This window comes from Loxodonta africana, chromosome 4 (genome assembly GCF_030014295.1).
Source record: "Loxodonta africana isolate mLoxAfr1 chromosome 4, mLoxAfr1.hap2, whole genome shotgun sequence".
Lineage (NCBI taxonomy): Eukaryota > Metazoa > Chordata > Mammalia > Proboscidea > Elephantidae > Loxodonta > Loxodonta africana.
In genome coordinates this window covers 102,395,403-102,421,589 of record NC_087345.1, presented here as the reverse complement: position 1 = coordinate 102,421,589, position 26,187 = coordinate 102,395,403, and positions in this window count along the sequence as shown.

Here is a 26,187-nt window from a genome sequence, read left to right as displayed (position 1 = left end):
TTCTCCTGAGGAGCCACTGGTGGGCTCAAACCGCCGACCTTTTGATTAGCAGCCGAGCACTTAACCACTGGACCACCAGGGCTCCTGATTTTTATATTATCAGCTAGTAAATAGAATTACACTGATACTCTACCTTCTTATGTGACTGAGAAGTATATAATAACAGCATATGTAATGACATTTCAAATCTAGAACATGGGCTTTCTAAAAAATACCCAGTGCCGTCGAGTAAAGGCCATGTTACAAAGAATTTCTGGGATTCCCAAAAAATACAAGTTGTAAATATTTCTGTTGTGCTGATAAAGGGACATACTGGACTGGGATACTTTCGGTAGCAATAATTCCTCCTGTGGTCAAACTCTTCCTGTGGCTGCTTCCCAAAGGAAGCATTTACGTTTTCACCTCTCCTATTTTCCTGTTGCTAGATTCACACCCTGCTTTTGTGTCTTGCATATGTAATGCTTTAAAAATTAAAAATAGTTTCTCCAAGCTGCAGAGGTTCTAATTGAACAATTTAATAACTTTTTTTCTTTGTGGTAATCAACTTCTTAAAGTGTGAGCTATTTTTAGCACTAGTTACATTTGTACCTTGTGGCCCAATTCTCATTCTCTTCACATCGCAGATGATCTTTCGGCAGCGCTCTCTTTGAAATCAATCAGTGCTTTCAGGAGAGAAAGCTATGCAGTGGGGGATGAGAACTGGGTCATGGTGAGCATTCTCCCTCACATAATGCTGGATTCTTTTACTTCCAGGTGCACAGACAGGGTTAGATGATTACCATTTGGAGAGCACAAAGGGGACCATTGGAGTAAGCCACAAAAAAAAAAAAAAAAAAAAAAGTGCATCTCAGGTTATTTCAGACTGGCTACATTGTTGTTTTGCTTCCAGAATTTTGAGTTCACTTAGAAACAAATTGCAGAGTAAATTTGCTATTAAAAAAAAAACAAAAACTAAGTCTTAAAAATGTAAGTTTCAGATACAGCCTCCTCACACTCACACTTTCTACTCAGCTTTTTGAGAAGACTCAGAAAAGACCAGCAGATAATTTACTTCCAAGAGCTTTAAAAATTTCCATTAATTTTAAGTTTGATGAGATTTGGAGTTAGGAAAAAAATAGTGATTTGCTCTCTTTTTTCTTTTAAGGGAAAGTGAAAAAACTCATATACCTGAAAGAAGGTTTGCAAGATCTTCATTCTTCCCACATTGTCTGTCTTTTTATTAGCAGTTCAGGTTCTATATCAGCCAGAAGAAAAGTACATCATTCCTTTGCTATATTCTTATTCATTTTGAAATGATCAGAGGTTATTCTTTCAGACTTTCTTCCCCACCCCCAACATTCAAGTAAAAAGGTAAGATTGGCGTGGACTAGAGCCCTTAAGAAGCTATAAGAAAACTTTAATTCTATGCACTTAATATCTTGAAATTGGTATATAATTTGGAGTTATTTCCCTAAATTTTCACACAGATGTAATTTCTTATTTATCCACCTACTCATTGAAGCAAATGGTCTTAATCACCTTAAGAGCCTTTCAATTGCCTCTGTGAAGGGAGAGCACTAAAATTCTTGGGGGAAAAAAAAGTCCTGAACAAGTTCTTAGGAAATAACATACCAAGAAGAATGGTCTTAAAATTCAAGAGAAGGAAAAATCTGATTTTGAATTCCATAAATAAATGCTTCAACTCTTCTAGGCCAAAGCTTGAAGGAAGACAATGTCATGTTGGACTGGGAAGTGAGTAGACTAGGAGCCGATTTCTGATCCTCCTCACTATACACATCCTTCCCTTTGGTGGCACAGAAGAAAGGTAATAAAATCCATTATGGTCTTGGGGAAAGAACTTGAAGACAGGGAGAGAAGAGCAAAACTGGTGCCATGTGGGCATCTGAGATAGGTATCTCAGATACCCCTCCCAATATCAAAATCTTGATAGATACTTGCGAACAGTTTTGAGAATTGGAGAGTGGGAGTGCCTCGTGCCCCACTTCTTATCTGGATTGCTGGGAGAGGGATGTTTTACAGAGAACTATGGAGTAAAACTGAATGCAGGGCAAGATATTTCTAGACATGCAGAGCAGCATGCATGAGTATCTGAATGATTTCCATGTCTCTGGGAAAACGATGCAGAAAGAGACTGAGAGAATCTAGGTGACATTGGATAGGTCTTGGAGCTGGAATGAGGAATATGTGGGGTGGCTTGTATTGTCCAGGCAATTGGAAAGCAAGACAAAAACTTAGTTGTCAAGTCAACTCTGACTCATGGCAACCAAATATATATCAGAGTAAAACTGTGCAAGAATCTAGTATGGATATCAGCAGCAGATGTCGGAGAAGACAGATGCTGATAACTAAAGGCCAATATGGATTATATTTCTTAGTGGAGGCCAACTAGGGCAGAAAATGACCATGGATCGCTATTTGCCCTTGCAGCCTTGCTCATATGGAAGCTCTTTCTCCCCTGAGGAGAAGGAGGAGCAGATAGTCTTGAATTAATAGAATTAATATTCCTATTTTAAATTCAGTACACACTGAAATTAATATGAGCTGACCAGTTTAAGATTTTTGTCATTAGCCAAAACAAAATGGAGGCTTGGGGCTAAGTTTAGTTCAGTTAATGAGAAACCAAAAGAGAGTTCAATTTTTGCATATCTGAGTTTTGTGATACTGATAATCCCACCAGATGGGATAAACACATGGGCATAGAACCTACCTTCTGAAACTGTCACTACAGTACTCCGGTGGTTTATGACCTTAGCCAAAAATGATCCAGATATTCTGTTTCCTAACACCCAGTGGATCTCTGCAGCTATAGCTTCATTTATTGATGAATAGTGTAATTGACCACCACTCATCTGTCAGTTTGCTGTACCGTGGTAGCTTGCATGTTGCTGTGATGCTGGAAGGTATGCCACTGGTATTTCAAATGCCAGCAGGGTCACCAATAGAGAACAGGTTTCAGCAGAGCTTCCAGACTAAGACAGGCTAGGAAGAAGGACCTGGCAGTCTACTTCTGAAAAATAGACCACTGAAAAACTTACGAACAGCAGTGGAACATTGTCTGATATAGTGGCAGAAGATGAGCCCATCAGGTTGGAGGGCACTCCACATAAGACTGGGAAAGAGCTGCCTCCTCAAAGTAGAGTTGACCTTAATGATGTGAGTGGAGTCAGGTTTTTGGGATCTTCATTTGCTGATGTGGCACAACTCAAAATGAGAACAGCTGTAATCATCCATTAAAAATCAGAATGTAGAGTGTACGAGGTATGAATCTAGGAAAATTGGAAGTTGTCAAAAATGAAATGGAACTCATAAAGATCGATATCCTAGGCATTAGTGAGCTGAAATGGACTGGTATTGGCCATTTTGAATTGGACAATCCCATGGTCTCCTATGCCAGAAATGACAAAATGAAGGTGAATAGTGTCACATTCATCATCAAAAACAGTATTTCAAGATCTGTTCTGAGGTACAATCCTCTCAGTAATAGGGTAATATCCATATGCCTATAAGGAAGACCAGTTAATATGACTATTATTCAAATTTACACACCAACCACTAAGGCCAAATATGAAGAAATGGAAGATTTTTACAAACGTCTGCAGTCTGAAATTGATCAAACATGCAATTAAGATGTATTGATAATTAGTGGTGATTGGAGTGCAAAAGTTGGAAAAAAAGAAGGATGAGTATTGGAAAATATGGCTTTGGTAATAGAAACAACACTGGAGATTGCATGATCAAATTTTGCAACACCAATGACCTATTCATTGGAAATACCTTTTTTAAACAACATAAACAGTGCCAAATGGAATACACAAGAATCAAATCGAGTACATCTACAGAAAGACAATGAAAAGCTCAGTATTATTGGTTGGAACAAGACCAGGGGCTGACTGTGGAAAAGACCATCAATTGCTCATATGCAAGTTCAGGTTGAAGTTGAAGAAAATTAGAGCAAGTCCACGAGAACCAAAATACAACCTTGAGTATAGCCCAACTGAATTTAGAGATCATCTCAAGATTAAATTTGATGTGTTGAATGCTAATGACCGAAGACCAGATGGATTGTGGAATGACATCAAGGACATCACACCTGAAGAAAGCAAGAGATCATTAAAAAGACAGGAAACAAAGAAAATACCAAAACAGATAACAGAAGAGACTCTGAAACGTGCTCTTGAACGTAGAGTAGCTAAAGTGAGTGGAAGAAATGATGAAGTAAAAGAGCTGAACAGATTTTAAATGGCAGCTCAAGAAGACAAAGTAAAGTATTATAATATAAAGTACAAAGGCTTGGAATTAGAAAACCAAAAGGGAAAAACATGGTTGGCATTTCTCAAGCTGAAAGAACTGAGAAAAAAAAAAAAAAATCAAACCTCGAGTTGCAATATTGAAAGATTCTATACGGAAAATGTTGAATGATGTAAGAAGCTTCAAAAAAGATGGAAGGAATACTCAGTCAGAGTACCAAAAAGAATTGGTTGACGTTCAAGCATTTCAGGAGGTAGCATATGATCAAGAACCCATGGTACTGAAGGAAGAGGTCCAAGCTGCACTGAAGGCCCAGGAATGGATGGAATATCAACTGAGATGTTTCAACAAAAGGATGTTGGAGTGCTGGAGGTGTTCGCTTGTCTATGCCAAGAAATTTGGAAGATAGCTACCTGGCCAGCTGGCTGGAAGAGATCCATATTTATACTCATTCCAAAGAAGGATGATCCAACCAGAAATTATTGAACAATATCATTAGTATCACACACAACTCGACGATCCAATGCAGAATTATGAATAATATCATTGCTATCACACACAAATAAAATTTTGTTGATGATCATTCACATTCGGTTGCACCAGTACATTAACAGGGAACTGCCAGAAATTCAAGCTGGATTCAGAAGGAAATGTGGAATGAGGGATATCACTGCTGATGTCAGATGTATCTTGGCTGAAAGCAGAGAATACCAGAAAGATATTTATCTATGTTTTGTTGACTATGCAAAGGCATTTGACTTTGCGGATCATAACAAATTATGGATAACATTGCAAAGAATAAGAATTCCAAAACACTTATTTGTTCTCATGAGGAACCTGTATGTAAACCAAGAGTCAGTCATTCGAACAGGACAAGGAGATATTGTTTCGTTTAAAGTCAGGAAATGCGTGTGTCAGGGTTGTATCTTTGCACCATACTTATTCAACCTGTATGATGAGCAAATAATCCAAGAAGCTGTACTATATGAAGAAGAACACAGCATGAAGATTGGAGGAAGATTCATTAACAACCTGTGATATGCAGGTAACACAACCTTGCCTGTTAAAAGTGAAGAGGGCTTGAAGCACTTATTGATGAAGATCAAAGATTGCACCTTTAGTATGAATTCAGCTCAACATTAAGAAAACAAAATTACCCACAACTGGACCAATACGCAAGATAATTATAAATGGAGAAAATATTGATGTTGTCAAAGATTTCATTTTACTTGAATCCACAATGAATATCCGTGGAAGCAGCAGTCAAGAAATCAAATGACATATTGCACTGGGTAAATCTGCTGGAAAAAACCTCCTTAAAGTGTTAAAAAGCAAAGATGTCACTTTGAGGACTAAGGTGTGCCTGATCCAACCCATGGTATTTTTAATCACCTCACATGCATGTGACCACTGGACAATGAATAAGGAAGATTGAAGAATAACTGACGCCTTTGAATTATGGTGTTGACAAAGAATATTGAATATTCCATGGACTGCCAGAAGAACAAACAAATCTGTCTTGGAAAAAATACAGCCAAAATACTCCTTAGGAGTGAGTATGGTGAGACTTTGTCTCACATACTTTAGACATATTCTAGGGAGGGGCCAGCCCCTGGAGAAGGGCATCATGCTTGGTAAAGTAGAGCATCAGCAAGAAAGAAGAAGACCCTCAACAAGATGGATTGACACAGTGGCTGCAACAATAGGCTTAAGCATAACAATTGGGAGAATGGCACAGGACTGGGCAGTGTTTCCTTCTGTTGTACATATGGTCACTGTGAGTCGGAACCAACTCAAGGGCACCCAATAACAACAACAGTGTAATTGAAAACATGTGCTCACACACACATTAACAAATAACCCACAATGTAGGATTTCTGATAAACTTCTACAGCACTAGAAAAACAAGCATTTCTTTGAAGAGTGAAGGAAAACATACCCAGACCCAGTGCCTTTGAGATAGTGCAGGAAATTAATTGTCACAAGAAAAAAAAATTGGCAACCTGAATAGAACACAAGAGAACATAGCCACAATGAGATAAGTTGAATCTGGAAGATGATGAAAAGGGGAATAAATAGAAAATGAAGAGGGTTTGCAAAGATAAAAACTTCCATCATCAAATTAAAATGTGTTTTTGTAGAGATTGAAGTTATCATATTGACTCTGTGGAAAATTATATTGAGGATATCTTGAGAAACACTCACTGAATATACAGGGAAGGAAAGGAGCTAAAAATAACAAGCTAGAAGATAATAAATATGGAGGTCATAGAGCAGAAACCCCAATTAAAGAATAAGGCTTTTTTTTTAATATTGTGTTTTCAGTAAAGGTTTACGCAGCATTTTAGGCTCCCATTTAACAATTTCTACACAAATTATTCAGTGACATTGGTTACATTCTTCAAAAGGCATATACATTCTTATTCTGTTTTAGTTGTTCCATTTCCATTAATCTAGTTTCCCTGCGGAAACCCTGGTGGTCTAGTGGTTAAGTGCTATGGCTCCTAATCAAAGGGTCAGCAGTTCTAATCCACCAGATGTTTCTTGGAAACTCTTTGGGGGCAGTTCTACTGTGTCCTGTAGAGCTGCTATGAGTTGGAATCAACTTGATGGCAATGGGTTTATTTTTTGTTTAGTTTCCCTGCCCCCTTACATTCTCATCTTTGTTTTAAAGTAATTGTTGGCTGCTTTGTCTCATACATGTGATTTTTGAAAGGACCACAGTACTTACAGGTGATATTCATTAATTTGGGAGCCAGTCTATTATTTAGCTACAGCGTGACTTCAGGGGCTAGTTTCAGTTCAAAGTTTGAAGAGTATCTCAGGGCAATAAGTCTCAGGGAATCCTCCAGTGTCAACCAATCCAATAAATCTGATTTTTTGTTTGTTTGTTTTAAGAATTTGAGGTTTTGTTCTACATTTTTATTCCATTCTATTTTCTTCCTTGGTAGTGGTGGGATCCTGTCCTTTCTGCCTCTAGCATGGCTCATTTCAAACCCAGCAGGATGGCAGAACTGACCAATCCCTTTGGTGGACCACGATTACCTTATTTTCACAGTCCCACCCAATCACTTGTATCCCACCCAATCACAAGACCATAGTGAGAAAGGCCATATAAGAACAATCCATCACACCACAAATGGTTTCCCTAAAAAAAATAGCTGCTGTTCTTCTAACTAAAAAGCCAGCACAGTCTAATCTTAGAGATGCTGAATTATAACCCCAGTTAGATTTACACATCAACTTACATGAAGTCTTTAAAACTGAAATAGATGGGAAATCTTGATGGGTACATCTTGAGCTACATAATTAAACATTCCATTGATCTGGACAGTGGAGACCTGAATTCAGTTGTCACAATAGAAGGTAATAACCCTTCAGCCAATTCCCAACTCTAAATGAGTTTACAAATACAGAACATCTGAAGGAAGGGGAAACTGTGTACTTTTGAGGAATTATTCTGAAATACCAAGAAAAGCATATAAGTCTTCCCCATACGAATCTGTAGACATTTACCAGGTTATATGTACACTGGAGAAAAGGAAATCCTTAGGACATTTAGGAATTATCAGAAATTGAGATTATCCTGATCTCAGGGGTTGAGAGCACCATTTTGATCCACCAATGAGAATAAGGTCTCATGATGATAGGCAGAGAAATGAAGCACTGGCTTGAGTTCATCTCACAGTGAGTTCAATAAATGCTTATATTTCTCTTGTGGTTACTTACTTAGTTCCTAAGTATATTTTGGAATAGAAAAGTGTGGAAAAATGTTCACACGTTGACCCTCTGCCTTAGGATAGTTTTGTAGGAAGAACAAAATGAAAGACCCTAATCCTTCTCTTCTGGTTGACCTTGAGGATCTTCACAAACAGAAGTGAAGACTCACATAGAATGTGATATTTGGAATAAAAATTTCCCTAGAAGGGCTCCTTGAAATATTTGAATTGGCAGGAGAAAGAATCAATGAACTTAAAGATAGGTCAATTGAGATTATCCAGTTTTAGCAAATGAAGAAAAATGTACCAAGCCTCATGGATCTGTGGGATATCCTCAAGGGTATCAACATACACTAATAGGAGTACTAAGAAAATAAGAGGATGGAAAGAATATGTGAAGAAATACTGGCCCAAAGCTTCCAAAATTTGATGAAGAACCTTAATATACATATCCAGTAAGTTCAATGAACTCCAAGTAGGATAACCAAAGGGATCTACACCTAGGCACATCATAGCCAAAGACACAGAGAAAATCTTAAAAGCAGTAAGAGAAAAGTGACTCATCACATACAAGGGAACATCATAAGATTGATAGCTGATTTCTTATTAGCAACTATGGAAACCATAAGGCAGTGACCTGACATATTCAAACAGCTGAAAGAAAAAAGACTGCCAACCAAGAATTCTGTATACAGAAAAACTATTATTCAAAATAAAGGAGACATTAAGACATTCTCAGATAAACAGAAACAAAGAATTAATTGCTATCAAACCTGCCTTATAAGAAATGCTAAAACGAATCCTTCAGGCTGAATAAAAGGACACTAGGCAGTAACTGGAAACCCTGGTGGCGTAGTGGTTAAGTGCTACTGCTGCTAACCAAAAATTCTGCAGTTCAAATCTACCAGATGCTCCTTGGAAAATCTATGGGGCAGTTCTACTCTGTTCTGTAGGGTCGCTATGAGTCGGAATCAACTCTACAGCAATGGGTTTTACAGGATTAGACAGTAACTAGATATCCTGGAATGAGTGAGCTGAAATGGACTAGTATTGACCATTTTAAATCAGACAATCATATGGTCTGCTATGCCAGGAATGACAACTTGAAAAGGAATAGCATTACATTCATCATCAGAAAGAATATTTCAAGATCTATCCTGAAGTATGATGCTGTCAGTGATAGGATAATATCCATATGCATACAAGGAAGACCAGTTAATAGAACTACTATTCAAATTTATGCACCAACCACTAAGGCCAAAGATGAAGAAATTGAATATTTTTACCAATTTATGCAGTCTGAAATTGATCCAACATGCAATCAGGATGCGTTGATCATTACTGATGATTGGAATGTGAAAGCTGAAAACAAAGAAGGATTGGTAGTTGGAAAAAATGGCCTTGGTGATAGAAACTATGCTGGAGATCACATGATAGAATTTTGCAAGACCAACCACTTCTTCATTGCAAATATCTTTTTTCACCAACATAAACGGTGACTATACATGTGGACCTTGCCAAATGGAGAACACGAGAATCAAATTGACTACATCTCTGGAAAGAGATGACGGAAAATTTCAATGTCATCAGTTAGAATGAGGCCAGGTTCCAACTGCAGAACAGAACACCAATTGCTCATATGTAATTTTAAGTTGAAACTGAAGAAAATTAGAACAAGTCCATGAGAGCCAAAGTATGACCTTGAGTATATCCCACTTGAATTTAGAGATCATCTCAAGAATAGATGTGACCCATTGAACACTAATGACCAAAGACTAGATCAGTTCTGGAATGACATCAAGGACATCATACATGAAGAAAGCAAGAGGTCATTAAAAAGGCAGGAAAGAAAGAAAAGACTAAAATGGATGTCAGAAGAGACTCTAAAATTTGCTCTTGAACATAGAGTAGCTAAAGCGAAAGAAAGAAATAATGAAGTAAAAATAATGAAATAAAGAGATGAACAGAAGATTTCAAAGAGCGGCTCGAGAAGACAAAGTAAGGTATTATAATGACATGTGCAAGGACCTGGTATTTGAAAACCAAAAGGGAAGAACATGCTCAGCAATTCTCAAGCTGAAAGAACTGAAGAAAAAATCAAGCCTCGCATTGCAATATTGAAGGATTCTATGGAGAAAATATTAAATGACGCAGGAAGCATCAAAAGAAGATGGAAGGAATACACAGAGTCATGGTACTAAGAAGAATTGGTCAACATTCAACCATTTCAGGAGGTAGCATATGATCAGAAACCAATGGTACTGAAGGAAGAAGTCCAAGCTGCGCTGAAGGCATTGGCAAAAAACAAGACTCCAAGAATGGGTGGAATACCAATTGAGATGTTTCAACAAATGGATGCAGCACTGGAAGTGCTCACTCATCTATGCCAGGAAATTTGGAAGACAGCTACCAGGCCAGCTGACTGGAAGAAATCTATAATTATGCCTATTCCCAATAAAGGGTGATCCAACCAAATGTGGAAATTATCAAACAATATCATTAATATCACATGCAAGTAATGTTTTGTTGAGGATCACTCAAAAGCAGCTGCAGCAGTATATCAACAGGGAACTATCAAAATTTCAAGCTGGATTCAGAAGAGGACGTGAAACAAGTGATATCATTGCTGATGTCAGATGGATCATGGGTGAAAGCAAAGAATACCAAAAAGATGTTTACCTGTGTTTTATTGACTAGGCAAAAGCATTCGACTGTGCGGATCAAAACAAATTATGGATAACCTTTCGAAGAATGGGAACTCCTGAACACTTAATTGTGCTCTTGAGGAATCTGTACGTGGATCAATAGGCAATCGTTCAAACTGGACAAGGTGATACTGCGAGATTCAAAGTCAGGAAAGATGTGTGTCAGGGTTTTATCCTTTCATCAAACATGTTCAATTTGTATGCTGAGCAAATAATCCAATAAACTGGGTTATTTGCAGAAGAACGAGGCATCAGGATTGGAGGAAGACTCACTAAACAATCTGCCTTATGCAGATGGTACAACCTTGCTTTCTGAAAGCAACTACTAACTGGAAATGCTACCTGATGAAAATCAAAGACTACAGCTTTCAGTATGGATTACACCTCAACATAAAGAAAACAAAAGTCCTCACAACTAAACCAATAAGCAACATCATGATAAATGAAGAAAAGATTGAAGTTGTCAAGGATTTCATTTTACTTGCATCCGCAATTAACACCCATGGAAGTAGCAATCAAGAAATCAAAAGACACATTGCATTGGGCAAATGTGCTGCAAAAGACCTCTTTAAAGTGTTGAAAAGCAAAGATGTCACCTTGAAGATAAGGTGCAGCTGACCCAAGTTGTGGTGTTTTTAATCACCTCATATGCATGTGAAAGCTGGACAATCAATAAGGAAGACCAAAGGAGAATTGACACCTTTGAATCCTGGTGTTGGTGAAGCACATTGAATATTCCATGGACTGCCAAAGGAATGAAAAAATTTGTCTTGGAAGATGTGCAACCAGAATATGCCTTAGAAAAAAGGATGGTGAGACTAAGTCTCATATACTTGGGACATGTTATCAGGAGGGATCCGTCCCTGGAGAAGGACACCTTGCTTGGTAAAGTAGAGGGTCAGCAAAAAAGAAGACCCTCAACGAGATGGATTGACACAGTGGCTGCAACAATGGGCACAACCGTAGCAACGATTGTGAGGATGGCACAGGACCGGGCAGTGTTTCATTCTTTTGTACATGGGGTCATTATGAGTCAGCACCAACTCAATGGCACCTAATAACAACAACAAACAGTAATTCAAATCCACGTGAAGATTCAAAAGCACACTGCTAAAGATAACTACATCTGTAAAATTAAGACAGTATAAATGTATTTTTATTTATAGCCCCTTTCTTCTCCTAAATGATTTAAAAGGCAACCATGTAAAGCAATAATTGTAAAACTGGGTTAATGGGCTTATAACATAATAAGATGTAATTTGTGCAACAAAAAAAGAAGAGGGGAGAAATGGAACTCTATTAAGGCAAAGTCTGGGATACTACTGAAATCAAATTGGTATTGATCCAAACTAGAATGTTTTAAGTTAAGATGTTAATTATAATCTCCAGGCCAAACACCAAGAAAATAACTTTAAAAAAACAGAGTAAAAGAAAAAAAACAAGGAATTAAACTAAAACCAAAAAGCAAACCTACTACTGTCTAGTCAATTCCGACCCATAGCGACTCCATAGGACAGAGTAGAACTGCCCCATAGGGTTTCCAAGGATTTAAAGGTAAATCTTTATGGAAACAGACTGCCACATCTTTCTCCAGAGTGGCTAGTGGGTTCAGACCACTGATCTTTCAGTTAGTAACCGAGCACTTAATTACGGCACCACCAGGGCTCCTAGGAATTAAATTGGTACACTAGAAAATATTTAATACAAAATAAGGCAGTCATGGAGGAATAGAGGAATAATAAGACAAAGTACATATAGAAAACAAATAGAAAAATGGAAGACATTAAGTCCCATCTTATCAATAATTACATTAAGTATAAAGGAATGAACCATTCTAATCAAATTTTTTTTTTTTTTTAATCAAAGGACAGAGTCTGGAAAAATGGATAAAAACATGATCCAACTTTTTGCTGTTTAGAAGAGACAATTAGATCCAAATATTTAAATAACAAATAGATAAAAATAAAAGGATGATATAAGGTATGCCATGCAAATAATAAACAAAAGAAAGCTATATTAATAACAGACAAAACATGCTTTAAGCAAAAATTGTTACTAGAGACAAATATGTGTATTTTATAATGATAACACTGTTAACACATCAGGAAGACAAACAATTGGAACATATATGCACCTAAAACAATGTCCCATAGCTCACACTGTGAAAACTCACAGAATCCAAGGGAGAAATACACAATTCAACGATAGTTGGAGAATTCAATATCCCATTTATAATAATTTATATAACCACTCTGTAGAAGCTCAACAAGGAAATATAAAACCTGAACAACATTGAAAACAAAAAAAAGATAGACAAAAGTGTTGACAAGGATGTGGAAAAAATTGGAACCCTCTTGCATTATTGATAGGGTTATAAAATGGTGCAGTTACGTTGGAAATAGTTGAGTATTTTGTCAATATGTTAAGCATATAGTTACCATATGACTCAGCAATTCCATTCCTGGCCCTGTATCTAAGAGAAACGAAAACATGTGTCCACATAAAAACATGTACACAAAAGTTCACAGCATCATTATTCATAATAAGCCAAAGGTGGAAACTCTGTAAACGTCCATCATCTGATGAATTAATAAACAAAATGTAGTTTGTCCATAAAAGGGAATATTTCTAGGCAAAAAAAAAAGAATGAAGTACTGATACATACTACAGAATGAATGAACCTTGCAATCATTATGCTGAGTGAAAAAAACTAGACAAGCAAAAAAACCTATTGTATGATTTTATTTACAAGAAACATTCAGAATAAAGAAATCCATAGAGATAGGGTGTAGATGACTGCTGGCTAGGGTTAGGGGAAGGGGAAGATGGCAAGTGACTGCTAATGGTTTTGGGGTTTATTTTTAGGGTAATGGAAAGGTTCTAAACGTAGAGGTGATGGTTCTGCAACCCTGTGAATATATTAAAAGTCGTGAATTAAAACTTTAAAAGAGTGAATTTTAAGATACATGAATTTTATCTCAATAAAACTGTTATTAGAAAAAAATTCCTGGAAGAGTCAAAGCTTGAATTAATAAATATGATATTTGTTATTAATAATATTCATAAGTAGATATCCTGAATGCATCTTCATGAGGTGATCTCATTGTTTGAAAAGTTACTAAATGATAAAATCACATGCTATGAAAAATTACTTTATTATGCAGTGGTGTTTTTTTTTTTTTTTGGAAGCATTTGTTCAAGATGCATGCTTTTTTATTCTTCAGTGATGACCTGAAAAAGATAAATAATTTATTGATGGCAATATGCAGCAAAAAAAAAAGAAACAAGAGAAGACAAGTAAAGCCAAAAAGAAGAAAAACTGCATGATTTGGGAAGAAGATAAACAGCTTCGTGACTGGTTATCCCAGAGCCTAGTGACTATGACGGAGAATATAGATTAGCTCGTTTCCATTTCCAGCTGGCTAAAGTTCCTTCAACCTGTAGCACAACTTCTTTTACCTTCAGTTCCTCTAACTGCTCCAATTAAAAGTGCTGGTTATTTGACCACTTGACAATTAGATATTAATGTGATAAAGGAACTTAGATCTTGCTGCTGAAGGATTAAAATTAATAATAGGAGTTTTTACTAAATCAGAGTAAGGGAAAGATTAATAATGTCATAATTGCAGTCCGATTACATAGCAGTGACGTCAAACTGGAAACAGAATGTTCTGTTGTGTTTATAAACAGAATTCAGAAATAGTCTAGCCATAACTCCCTGAACAGTTTTGTAGCTTGCCAAGAAAAGAAAAAAATGAATAAATAAACAGTTTGCAAAAAGGCGTGTGGCGTGTAGTTAGTATTAAATGTGTTTGACATAAGGTAGTGTGTTAGAATTTTAAAAATAAATTGTGAAGTAAACTGTTTATTTCAGAACGATGATACTAAGGCTAAAAAGTCCACACGTTTGGTTCTTAAAAAAGAAAAGACCAAAACTCTAAAACTTTGAATTCCGAGAAAGTAGTATCTCCATTATTGCACTGCAACTTGTGGAAACTCTTGAGACCATAAACAGTCTATATTTATTAGAATATTTCTACTGAAGCAGCTATTCTGGGGGACAGACCTTTTTCCTGATTTAAATGTCTGAGAAACAAACTCTTCTTTGTCTCCTTGGCTGCAATGGAGCCACTATCCCAGGGATTTGGCATTTCCTTTCCTTTACAAAAAACATAGTTAGCAAATTGCACCCGTTAACTACGGATTGGTAAATTGCTATTGTAATAATTGTGACCTTTGTAATGTTTCCACAGCAACCAATTTAGTAAAATCACAAATTGGACAACTTAAAAAAATCAGATGAACAAGATTTATGCAAGTCAGCCACCTTCTCTCCCCAGCCAGCCCAGTGTTGCTTAGTGGGCTCAGAAACAAAATGGCCGTGGTGGTGAGGGTGGCATTTATGTCCCGGCTTCCCCTTACCAAGGCTATTTGGGGTAACAGTATTGTTATGTGTCCCTCTTGCAGAGAAAGAGACTAATGCTGCCCATAATATGCCAGCATACCCCAGACATATCAGGAAACATCTTGGGGTAGGTTGACCGCTTTGATCTACATCTAACATGTTGATTTGTTCTCCCTGGAACAGACACATATTCTTGGTTTGAATTTGCCTTCCTTGTCTGTATTCTGCTAGCGCCAATATCCATGGACTTAAAGAATGCCTTTCAGAATTGCATCCAGTGCTGTTTCTAACCAAGAAACTCATTTTCTAGGAAAAGAAGAGCAGCAACATGATAAAGCCTGAGGAATTCCCAGGTTTTATTACATCTCCATTCCCTCCAAACATCTAGCCTTTTAGAACGATGGGACAACAAATTGAAGACTCAATTACAGCACCATCTGGGGGATAGCAGTTTGTGAGGTTTAGAGGCCATTTTGGAGAATGCATTATATGATCTTAATCTGTGATTCATACCCTAATTCATCACATGTAAGCTGGCCGTGATTGTAAGGTAGGATGCACCATTTTATGTACTATTAAGAAAGAGAATACTATCAAGTTACTTATGACTTGCAATCACTGTAAGAAGCAGGCCAATTTCAGAGACATAAAATCTAAAGACAAAATAGTAGCAGCTTAAAATAGAAGCAACACTGTACATGGTGCATTAATTTATTTTTTCCTATAGCCATAACACCAAAGTCAAGGAACCAAGGAGTGGGATGAAAGTGATGCTTTAGTCTCCTGTACCAACGTCACCATCACAAAAATCCCTTCTATTTGGAACTCTTCTAAAAAAAAAGATTTTAAATGTATTTTGACAATTGTAAACATTTTATTTCAAGATTTTGCAAGGAAAGAGACTTAACATACCAAAGATTTGTCTCTTGGTACTGGCATTTATATAAAAAAGAGTGATTAGATAATCGAAAAAAGACTTTCTGATATCATTAGACCTCTAACAGTCAGCTGACAATCAGCTGATGTGTGGGTGACTAGCTTCCCCAGATTTTAGACTTATTAAAGTTCATAGGGCAAGTATACAATGGCACCTAAGTAATTTCATTAGGAATGCTAATTTCTTCTCAGAAGAAGGTTGTGAAATACATTCCAGACCAGTTTAGAGACTTTTTTTTTTTCCTTCAAGGCAACAAGGAGAGAAATGCTTCCACAAGGGACATAACAATTATATTTTAGGGTCTTCTTGCAACAACAACAAAAAAAACAACAGTAACAACAAATGGGGTGGGGGTAGAATAAGTATCTAATTATCAAAGGGAAGTAAATCTACTGTTTTCCAATAGGGACAAAGAAGAATATATCTGGAGCCTAGGAAATCTTTTGGGCTATTTCTAGTACTGGTCTATCTAGCAGTAAAATTTAATAGAAGACTATAGTGACCATTTGGTCATTCAGTCAGGACCACTAAGAAGCCAGATACCTCAGAATAAAGGCTTGAATTAACTTACAAACCAACAAAACAAACAAAAGGTGTTGAATGAGGGCAAGGATATATGGCATAGGTCTCATGACTACTTGCAGAAGTGAGGACTATAGCAGCTACACATAGTTTCTATCTGTACTATGTATATAGTTATACCTACTAATTAACTCTTTTCTACTTTTCCCTTTTTTACTATTTTATATAGGATATATAATTGATGTTAAAAGTATAATTTAATTGATAGATTTATATATAAGGCAACCAATTAGGCTGCTGTGGCAAGAGACCCCCAGATTCTTTGGTTCTCTCCTTTTTAGGAGAGGATGAGTTCATTTTATCTATATGAGGAATAGGTATTTTAGGTTGCCATTGTTGTTGGAAGTTTAAGCATAGGAGAATTTGCGTATGGTTGTTGAGTACCCAAAAGCTTGGACTATGGTAGATACAGTGAAATGACACTCCATATTCACTACAACTTTCTTTTAATGTGGTTTCCTACACTGCAGATTTCAAAAGTTAAAGCTCTAGATTCCTTTGAAGCTAATATTGAGGATGAGAATTAAAATCCATTGGATGAAACTGCCTAATACAAAAAGCAGAAGTTTCTCTGTTGACTTTGGGTGTTGCTTTTGGCAGACACCATGGTATACTTTGGATTTTTCTAAAACAGCATTCTAAAAACTGATTTCTAGAGCAGGGGTCAGTGAATTTTTTCTGCAAAAGGCCAGAGAGTATATACATTAGGCATTGTGGAACTACAGGCCACATATGAATTCAGCCACAATTATTTAACTCTGCCCTTGTAGTAAAAGCAGCCATAGACAATGTGCAAACAAATGAGAGTGGCTGTGTGACTGTGGGCTGGATTTGACACAGGACCATAGTTTGTCAACCTCTATTCTAGAGCCTGACTTTGAGGGGCAGATGTAGGCATCATTGGTGGTCTAACTCAGCACTTCATTTTCTACCCACTAACTTCGTGGATGTCTCAGGGAGCAGTGGGGGTACTGGCAGTTTCTTATTTTCTGGATCGCAGCTGTTTTCTGATCACAGATTTAGAGATGGCCTCCTATTTTCCCATCTTCCTAATTGTGGTAAAGATTGTAATTCTTTGGATCAGTCTGATGATATTAACGGCAGTCATTCCTGGAGACTCAGGCTGAAGCCTAACTTTCTACTCCTTTAAAGATTTTATAAGCACCCAATTCCCTATGTAAAACCCTTGTCTGCTTAAAAGATCTTGAGTGGCTTCTGTTTCCTGCAGGTTAACCTTGTCTGAGCTGGCTTATAGCTATATATCATTCAGAGTCCATAACTCACAATAGGCAACATTCTAGGAAATAGAAGTAGATGCTTAGTGCATTCTAGAATATCTGATTGTCTAAAGAATGTTTTTTATCTTAACAGAAAGCAGAAATAATGCTGTGAACAGTGCAAAGTTGGACTTAGAAGTCTTGGCAACAAAAGTATAAAATTTAACCTTAACTCAGCAAAATCACACTAGATTACGGTTACTTACCACAAATTGAACAAATCAATTTTTCCTTGCATTTGGACAGAAAATCTACAACCAGACAAGTAGAAAATAAATGGTACAAGAGATATTCTACTTTGTCTTTTGGCAAATATTAGAGCTGCATTGGTGGCATCCATCCAAATTAGTAGAAAAAAAATAGTTTATGCATGTGTGAAAAATGATCATTATTTAGTGGTAGATATAGTTCTAAACATTCCTTTCCATTAGAGACTGATCAAACTGTTAAGAGGTATCTAATTGAGGTCTCCAAGAAGATATAAAACAGTAGTAGAAACCAGTGGTGAAAACAAGAAGTGAAGGCAAGGATGCAAAGGGAGATAGCAAAAGTAAAAAAGGTATGAATAGAAATACCAAAAGAAATCAGAAAATAAAAATCAATATTGAAAAAGAAGAGAACATAATGAACTACCAAAATATCAAATCAGTGATATGGCAAAACAATTTCAGTGTTTTCTTCATAATATAGAGAAAAAGACATAGTTGCAATTAAGAGAAAAATGACATCTGGAGGGGAAAGAAAAACAGAGCTTTGATCTAAGAAATATATGAATTCCAAAGGAAACTGGACATAATAATCAATTACTTAATGGAAAACCTTTTTTGAACTGAAGTATCTGCATTCATTGAACTGAAAATGATCCCGAAGTTCCTGGCAACAGTAGTAAAACAAAGAAAGAAAAAAAAAAAAACCTGTCAAATATTAAAACAAAGCAAAAACCTCTAAGAAGATCTTCAAAATATTGTACTTAACCACCAGTATGGCATAGAAATAATGAATGGATGCTGGCACTGGCCTTGTATGACCTTACTACTGAATACTGACTCCATACCATCCTTGATTATAACTGTGTATGTTTTCATCTTTGTGTGAATTCAACTAGAGACATTTTGAGGTTTGCAAAGTCTCAGAATATATATTGTTCAGAACACATTCTTACCAAGAAAACTTCTTGAAAGTGCTCTGTCTTAATTTGCTAGTGCTGCTGTAACAAAAAATATGAGTACCTTTAAAGAGCAGAAATTTATTTTCTCACAGTTTAGAAGACTAGAAGTCCAAATCAAGTCATTGGTTCTAAGGCAGGGGTCTTTCCTTGTCAGTAGCCCTGGCAGTTCCTTGGAAATTCTTGATGCTTCTTGGCATTGTTTGGCATCTGTCTTTCCTCTGTGTGTGATTCTGTGTCTATTCTGCTCTTTTTATAACCCAGAAGTGATTAGTTTAGGACCCACCCTACTCTGATATGACCTCATTTGCATGACTAAAGAAAGCTACTGTTTCCAAACAGAGGCTGGGTCTTCAATACATTTTTTTTTTTTTTTGGTAGTGGGGGCGGGGGGGAGACGATTCAATCCATAACATGCTTTCAATAAACAAGTGATGAATTAAAGTCAAAATCTGGTGTTGATAATTGAAATTAATCACATATAGACAATTAAGTATAAATTATTTCCATAAACAAAGATACAAAATTAAATGCCAACTCCTAAACTATAATTTCCTCTATTTAGGTCAAACATATATACACTGAACTACATCAATGTTACATTTATAGCTAGTTCTACATATGTATATATCTCTGAAACCATCAACCATACCAAAATATAGAATATTACCAGCACCCCCAGTGGCTTTCTTGTGTTCCCTCCCAGTCAGCAGTGGCCTCCACAAGATAACAATATTTGTACTTTATTTTTACATTAGTTTTGCCTGCTTTTGACCTTTTGCGTCCATATTCTATATGAAAGATTCATCCGTGTTGTTGTATATAGCAGGTTTTTTTTTTTTTTAATTCCTATATAATTCCTAGTTTTTGCCTACTATGAAGAGTTATTTTGAACATTACTGTGTAGGTCTTTTGGTGAACTTAAAGAATTCATTTCTATTGGCTATATGATGGCAATTGACAGGCCCTAAAGTATATGGATGGTATGCTGTCATGGATTTTGCAGAATAGTTTTCAGCAGTGATGGCAAACCTGCTCTGACCAGCAACTTAATAGGAGCTCCAGATTTTCCACATCCTCGCTAACACTGAAGGTTCTAGCTTGCGTTTCCCTGACGACTAAAAATGTCCACCTCCTTTTCAGGTAGTTATTGACGATTTGGATATCCCCATTTACTAAGTGTGTGTTAACATCTTCAGGCCATTTGGAAATAGGGTTACATTTGTCTTACTGATTTGGAGAAATACTGTATCTTTGCCAGATACAGTAAAACCTGTGAAAACTGGAAACTTGTAAGGTGGAAACCTGTCAGAGAAGGAAAACAAATATTTTCCACTAAAATGTGTGATAGAAAAGTGGTGAGACTACACCCTGTCAAAGGTAAAAAACTTGTAAGTCCCAGAAAAATAAGGCAGTCCTTCTGAGTTCCACCTATCACAGGTATCATTCTATATGTAAAGAAAGTATCTTCTTCAATGCTTTTCACTCATGTAATGATGTTGTCAAGTGTCGTCAAGTCGATTCTGACTCAAAGTGACCCTATGCACAACAGAACCAAACACTTCCCTGTCCTGCACCATCCTCACAATCGTTGCTGTTCTTGTGCGCATTGTTGCAGCCACTGTGCCAATCGATCTCCTTGAGGGTCTTTCTCTTTTTCGCTGACCCTCTACTTTACCAAGCATGATGTCCTTCTCCAGGCACTGATCCCTCCTGATAACATGTCCGAAGTACCTGAGATGGAGCATCCACATCCTTGCCTCTAAGGAGCATTCTGGTTGTACTTCTTCCAAGGCAGATTTGTTAATTCTTTTGGCAGTCCATGGTATATTCAATATTCTTCGCCAACACCACAATTCAAAGGCGTCGATTCTTCTTCAGTCTTCCTTAATCATTGTCCAGCTTTCACATGCATATGATGTGATTGAAGATACCATGGCTTGGGTCAGGTGTACCTCAGTCTCCAAGGTGACATCTTTGCTTTTCAACACTTTAAAGAGGTCCTTTGCAGCAGATTTACCCAATGCAATGTGTTGTTTGATTTCTTGACTGCTGCTTCCCTGACTGTTGATTGTGGATCCAAGTAAAATGAAATCCTTGACAACCTCAGTCTTTTCTCCATTCATCATGATGTTGCTTATTGGTTCAGTTGTGAGGACTTTTGTTTTCTTTATGTTGAGGGGTAATCCATACTGAAGGCTGTGGTCTTTGATCTTCATCAGTAAATACTTCAAGTCGTCTTCACTATCAGCAAGTGAGATTGTGTCATCTGCATAACTCAGCTTGTTATTGAGTCTTCCTCCAATCCTGATGCCCTGTTCTTCTTTATATAGTCCAGCTTCTAGGATTATTTGCTCAACATACAGATTGAATAGGTATGGTGAAAGGATACAGCCCTGACACACACCTTTCCTGACTTTAAACCATTCAGCATCACCTTGTTCTGTCTGAACGACTGCCTCTTGATCCGTGTACAGGTCCCTCATGAGCACAATTAAGTGTTCCAGAATTCCCATTTTCCACAATGTAATCCATAATTTGTTATGGTCCACACAGTCAAATGCTTTAGCATAGTCTATAAAACACAGGTAAACATCTTTCTGATATTCTCTGCTTTCAGCCAGGATCCATCTGACATCAGCAATGATATTCCCGATTCCACATCCTCTTCTAAAACTGGCTTGCATTTCTGGCAGTTCTCTGTCGACATACTGCTGCAGCTACTTTTGACTGATCTTCAGCAAAATTTTGCTTGTCTGTGATATTAATGATTTTGTTCGATATTTCCACATTTGGTTGGATCACCTTTCTTGGGAATAGGCATAAATGCGGATTTCTTCCAGTTGGTTGGCCAGGTAACTGCCTTCCAAATATCTTAGCATAGATGAGTGAGCACTTCTAGGGCTGCATCGGATTGTTAAACATCTCAATGGACGTTCCGTCAATTCCTGGAGCCTTGATTTTTGCCAGTACCTTCAGTGCAGCTTGAACTTCTTCCTTCAGTACCATAGCTTTCTGATCATATGTTACTTCCTGAAATGGGCGAACATCCACTAATTCTTTTTGGTATACTGACTCTGTATTCCTTCCTTCTTCTTTTGATGCTTCCTGCGTCATTTAATATTTTCCCTGTGGAATACTTCAGTATTGAAACTTGAGACTTGAATTTTTTTTTTCAGTTCTTTCAGCTTGAGAATTGCTGAGCGTGTTCTTCCCTTTTGGTGCTCTATCTCCAGGTCATTGCACATGTCATCGTAATACTTTATTTTTTCTTTCTGAGACCCCTTTGAAATCTTCCGTTCAGTTCTTTCACTTCATCATTTTTTCCTTTTGGTTTAGCTACTCAATATTTAAGAGCAAGCTTCAGAGTCTCTGCTGACATTCATTTAGGTCTTTTCTTTCCTGCTTTTTTCTTGCTTTCTTCATGTATGATTTCCTTGATGTCATTCCAAAACTCATCTGGTCTTTTGTCATTAGTGTTCCACATGTCAAATCTATTCTTGAGATGGTCTCTAAATTCAGGTGGGATATACTCAGGGTCATACTTTGGCTCTCATCGACTTGTTCTAATTTTCATCTTGAACTTGCCTATGTGTTATTGATAGTTTAATCCATAGTCAGCCCCGGCTTTGTTCTGACTGATGATATTGAGCTTTTCCATCATCTCTTTCCACAGATGTAGTCAATTTGATTACTATGTATTCCATCTGGCTAGGTCCATGTGTATAGTCACTGTTTATGTTGGTGAAAAAAGGTATTTGCAATGAAGACGTCCTTGGTCTTCAGAATTCAATCATTCAATCTCCGGTGTTATTTCTATCACCAAGGCCATATTTTCCAACTACCGAGCCTTCTTTTTTGTTTCCAACTTTCACGTTTCAATCACCAATAAATATCAGTGCATCCTGATTGCATGTTCAATCAATTTTAGACTGCAAAAGTTGGTAAAAATCTTCAGTTTCTTCATCTTTGGCCTTAGTGGTTGGTGTGTAAATTTTGTAAATACAGCCGTATTAACTGGTCTTCCTTGTAGGCATATGGGTATTATCTTATCACTGACAGCGTTGTACTTGGGTATAGATCTTGAAATGTTCTTTTTTTTTTATTCATTGTGGTTTAGGTGAAAGTTTACAAACAAGTCAGTCTCTCATACAAAAATTATACACAGCTTGCTATGTACTCCTAGCTGCTCTACTCTTAATGAGACAGCACATTCCTCCTCTCTACCCTGTATTCCCCATGTCCATTCAACGAGCTCCTGTCCCCCTCTTACTTCTCACCTTGCCACCAGACAGGAGTTGCCCACATAGTCTCAAGTGTCTACTTGAGCCAAGAAGCTCATTCCTAACCAGTGTCATTGTCTGTCTTATAGTCCAGGCCAATCCTTATCTGTAGAGTTGGCTTCTGGAATGATTCTAATCTTGTGCTAACAAAGGGTCTGGGGACCATGACCATCAGGGTCCCTTCCAGCCTCAGTCAGACCATTAAGCCTGGCCCTTTTATAAGAATCTGAGATATGCATCCCACTGTTCCCCTGCTCCATCAGGGATTCTCTGCTGTGTTCCCTGTCAGGGCAGTGATTCATGGTAGCCAGGCACCATCTAGTTCTTCCAGTCTCAGGCTGATGGAGTCTCTGGTTTATGTGGCCTTTTCTGCCTTGTGGGCTCATCTTTACCATATGATTTTGGTGTTCTTTATTCTCCATTGCTCCAGGTAGGTTGAGACCAATGGGTGCATCTTAGATGGCCACTTGCTAGTGTTTAAGATCCCAGATGCTTGTCACCAAAGTGGGATGCAAAACGTTATCTTAATACATTTTGTTATATCAGATGACCTAGATGCCACCAGAAACCATGGTCCCCAGACACCCGTCCCTGCCACTCTGGCCTTTGAAGCATTTGGTCATATTCAGGAAACTGCTCTTGGTTTAGTCCAGTTGTACTGACTATCCCTGTGTTGCATGTTGTCCTTCCCTTCACCTAAAAAAATTTGTATCTACTATCTAGTTAGTGTAACTAGAATATCCTTCTCCCTCCCTTCCCACCGTCATAACCATCAAAGAATATTTTCTTCTGTGTTTAAACTTTAGCTAGGGTTCTTATAATAGTGGTCTTATATACAATATTTGCCCTTTTGCAACTAATTTCACTCAGCATAATGCCTCCCAGATTCCCCTATGTTATGAGATGTTTCACAGATTCATCATTGTTCCTAACGTTGCTTAGTATTCCATTGTGTGAATATACAATAATTTATTTATCCATTCATCCGTTGATGGGCACCTAGGTTGCTTCCATCTTTTTGCTATGGTAAACAGTGCTACAATGAACATGGGTGTTCATATATCTGTTTGTGTGAAGGCTCTTATTTCTTTAGTGTTATAGTCCAAGGAGTGGAATTGCTGGGCCATATGGTAGTTCTATTTCTAGCTTTTTAAGGAAGCGCCAAATGGATTTCCAAAGTGGTTGTACCATTTTACATTTCCACCAGCAGTGTATAAGTGTTTCAGTCTCTCCAAACCTCTTCAGTGTTTATTATTTTGTGCTTTTTGGATTAATGCCTTCCTTGTTGGGGTGAGATGGAATCTCATCGTAGTTTTGATTGCATTACTCTAACGGCTAATGATCGTCAGCATTTCCTCACATATCTGTTAACAGCCTGAATGTCTTCTTTTGTAAAGTCCGTGTTCATATCCTTTGCCCATTTTTTTATTGGGTTATTTGTCTTTTTATTGTTGAGTTTTTGCAGTATCATGTATATTTTAGAGATTAGATGCTGATGAGGAATGTCATAGCTAAAAACTTTCTCCCAGTCTGTAGGTAATCTTTTTACTTTTTTGGTAAAGTCTTTGGATGAGCATAGGTGTTTGACTTTTAGGAGCTGCCTGTTATCTAGTTTCTCTTCTGGTGTTTGTACATTGTTGATAATGTTTTGTGTACTGTTTATGCCATGTATTAGGGCTCCTAGAGTTGTCCCTATTTTTTCTTCCATGATCTCTATCGTTTTAGATTTTATATTTAGGTCTTTGATCCATTTGGAGTTGGTTTTTGTGCATGGTGTGAGGTATGGATCTTGTTTCATTTTTTTGCTGATAGATATCCAGTTACGCCAGCACCATTTGTTAAAGAGACTGTCTTTTCCCCATTTAACAGACTTTGGGCCTTTGGAAATATCAACTACTCATATGTGGATGGATTTATGTCTAGATTCTCAATTCTGTTCCATTGGTGTATGTTTCTGTTGTTGTACCAGCACCAGGCTATTTTGACTACTGTGGCGGTATAATATGTTCTAAAATCAGGTAGAGTAAGGCCTCCCGCTTTGTTCTTCTTTTTCAGTAATACTTTACTTATCTGGGGCCTCTTTCCCTTCCATATGAAGTTGGTGATTTGTTTCTCCATCTCATTAAAAAATGTCACTTGTATTTGGATCAGGATTGCATTGTATCTATAGATCGCTTTTGGGTAGAATAGACATTTTTACAATGTTGAGTCTTCCTATCCATGAGCAAGGTATGTTTTTCAAATTATGTAGGTCTCTTTTGGTTTCTTGCAGTAGTCTTTTATAGTTTTCTTTGTATGGGTCTTTTACTTCTGTGGTTAGATTTATTCCCAAGAATTTTATCTTCTTATGGGTATTGTAAATTGTATTCATTTGGTGATTTCCTCTTGAACATTTTCTTTGTTGGTGTAGGGGAATCCAACTGATTTATGTATGTTTATGTTGTATCTTGATACTCTGCTAAACTCTTCCATTAGTTTCAGTAGTTTTCTTGAGGATTCTTTAGGGTTTTCTGTGTATAAAATCATGTCCTCTGCAAATAGACATCTTTACTTCTTCTTTGCCAGTTTGGATGCCTTTTATTTCTTTATCTAGCCTAATAGCTCTGGCTAGGACTTCCAGCAAAATGTTGAATAAGATAAAGGGCATCCATGTCTAATTCCCATTTCCAAGGGGAAGGCTTTCAGTCTGTCTCCATTTAGGATGATGTTGGCTGTTGGCTTTGTATAAATGCTCTCTATAATGTTGAGGAATTTTCCTTCTATGCCTATTCTGCTGGAAGTTTTTATCATAAATGGTTGTTGGACTTTGCCAAATGCCTTTTCTGCATCAATTGATAAGATCACGTGGTTCTTGTCTTTTATTTTA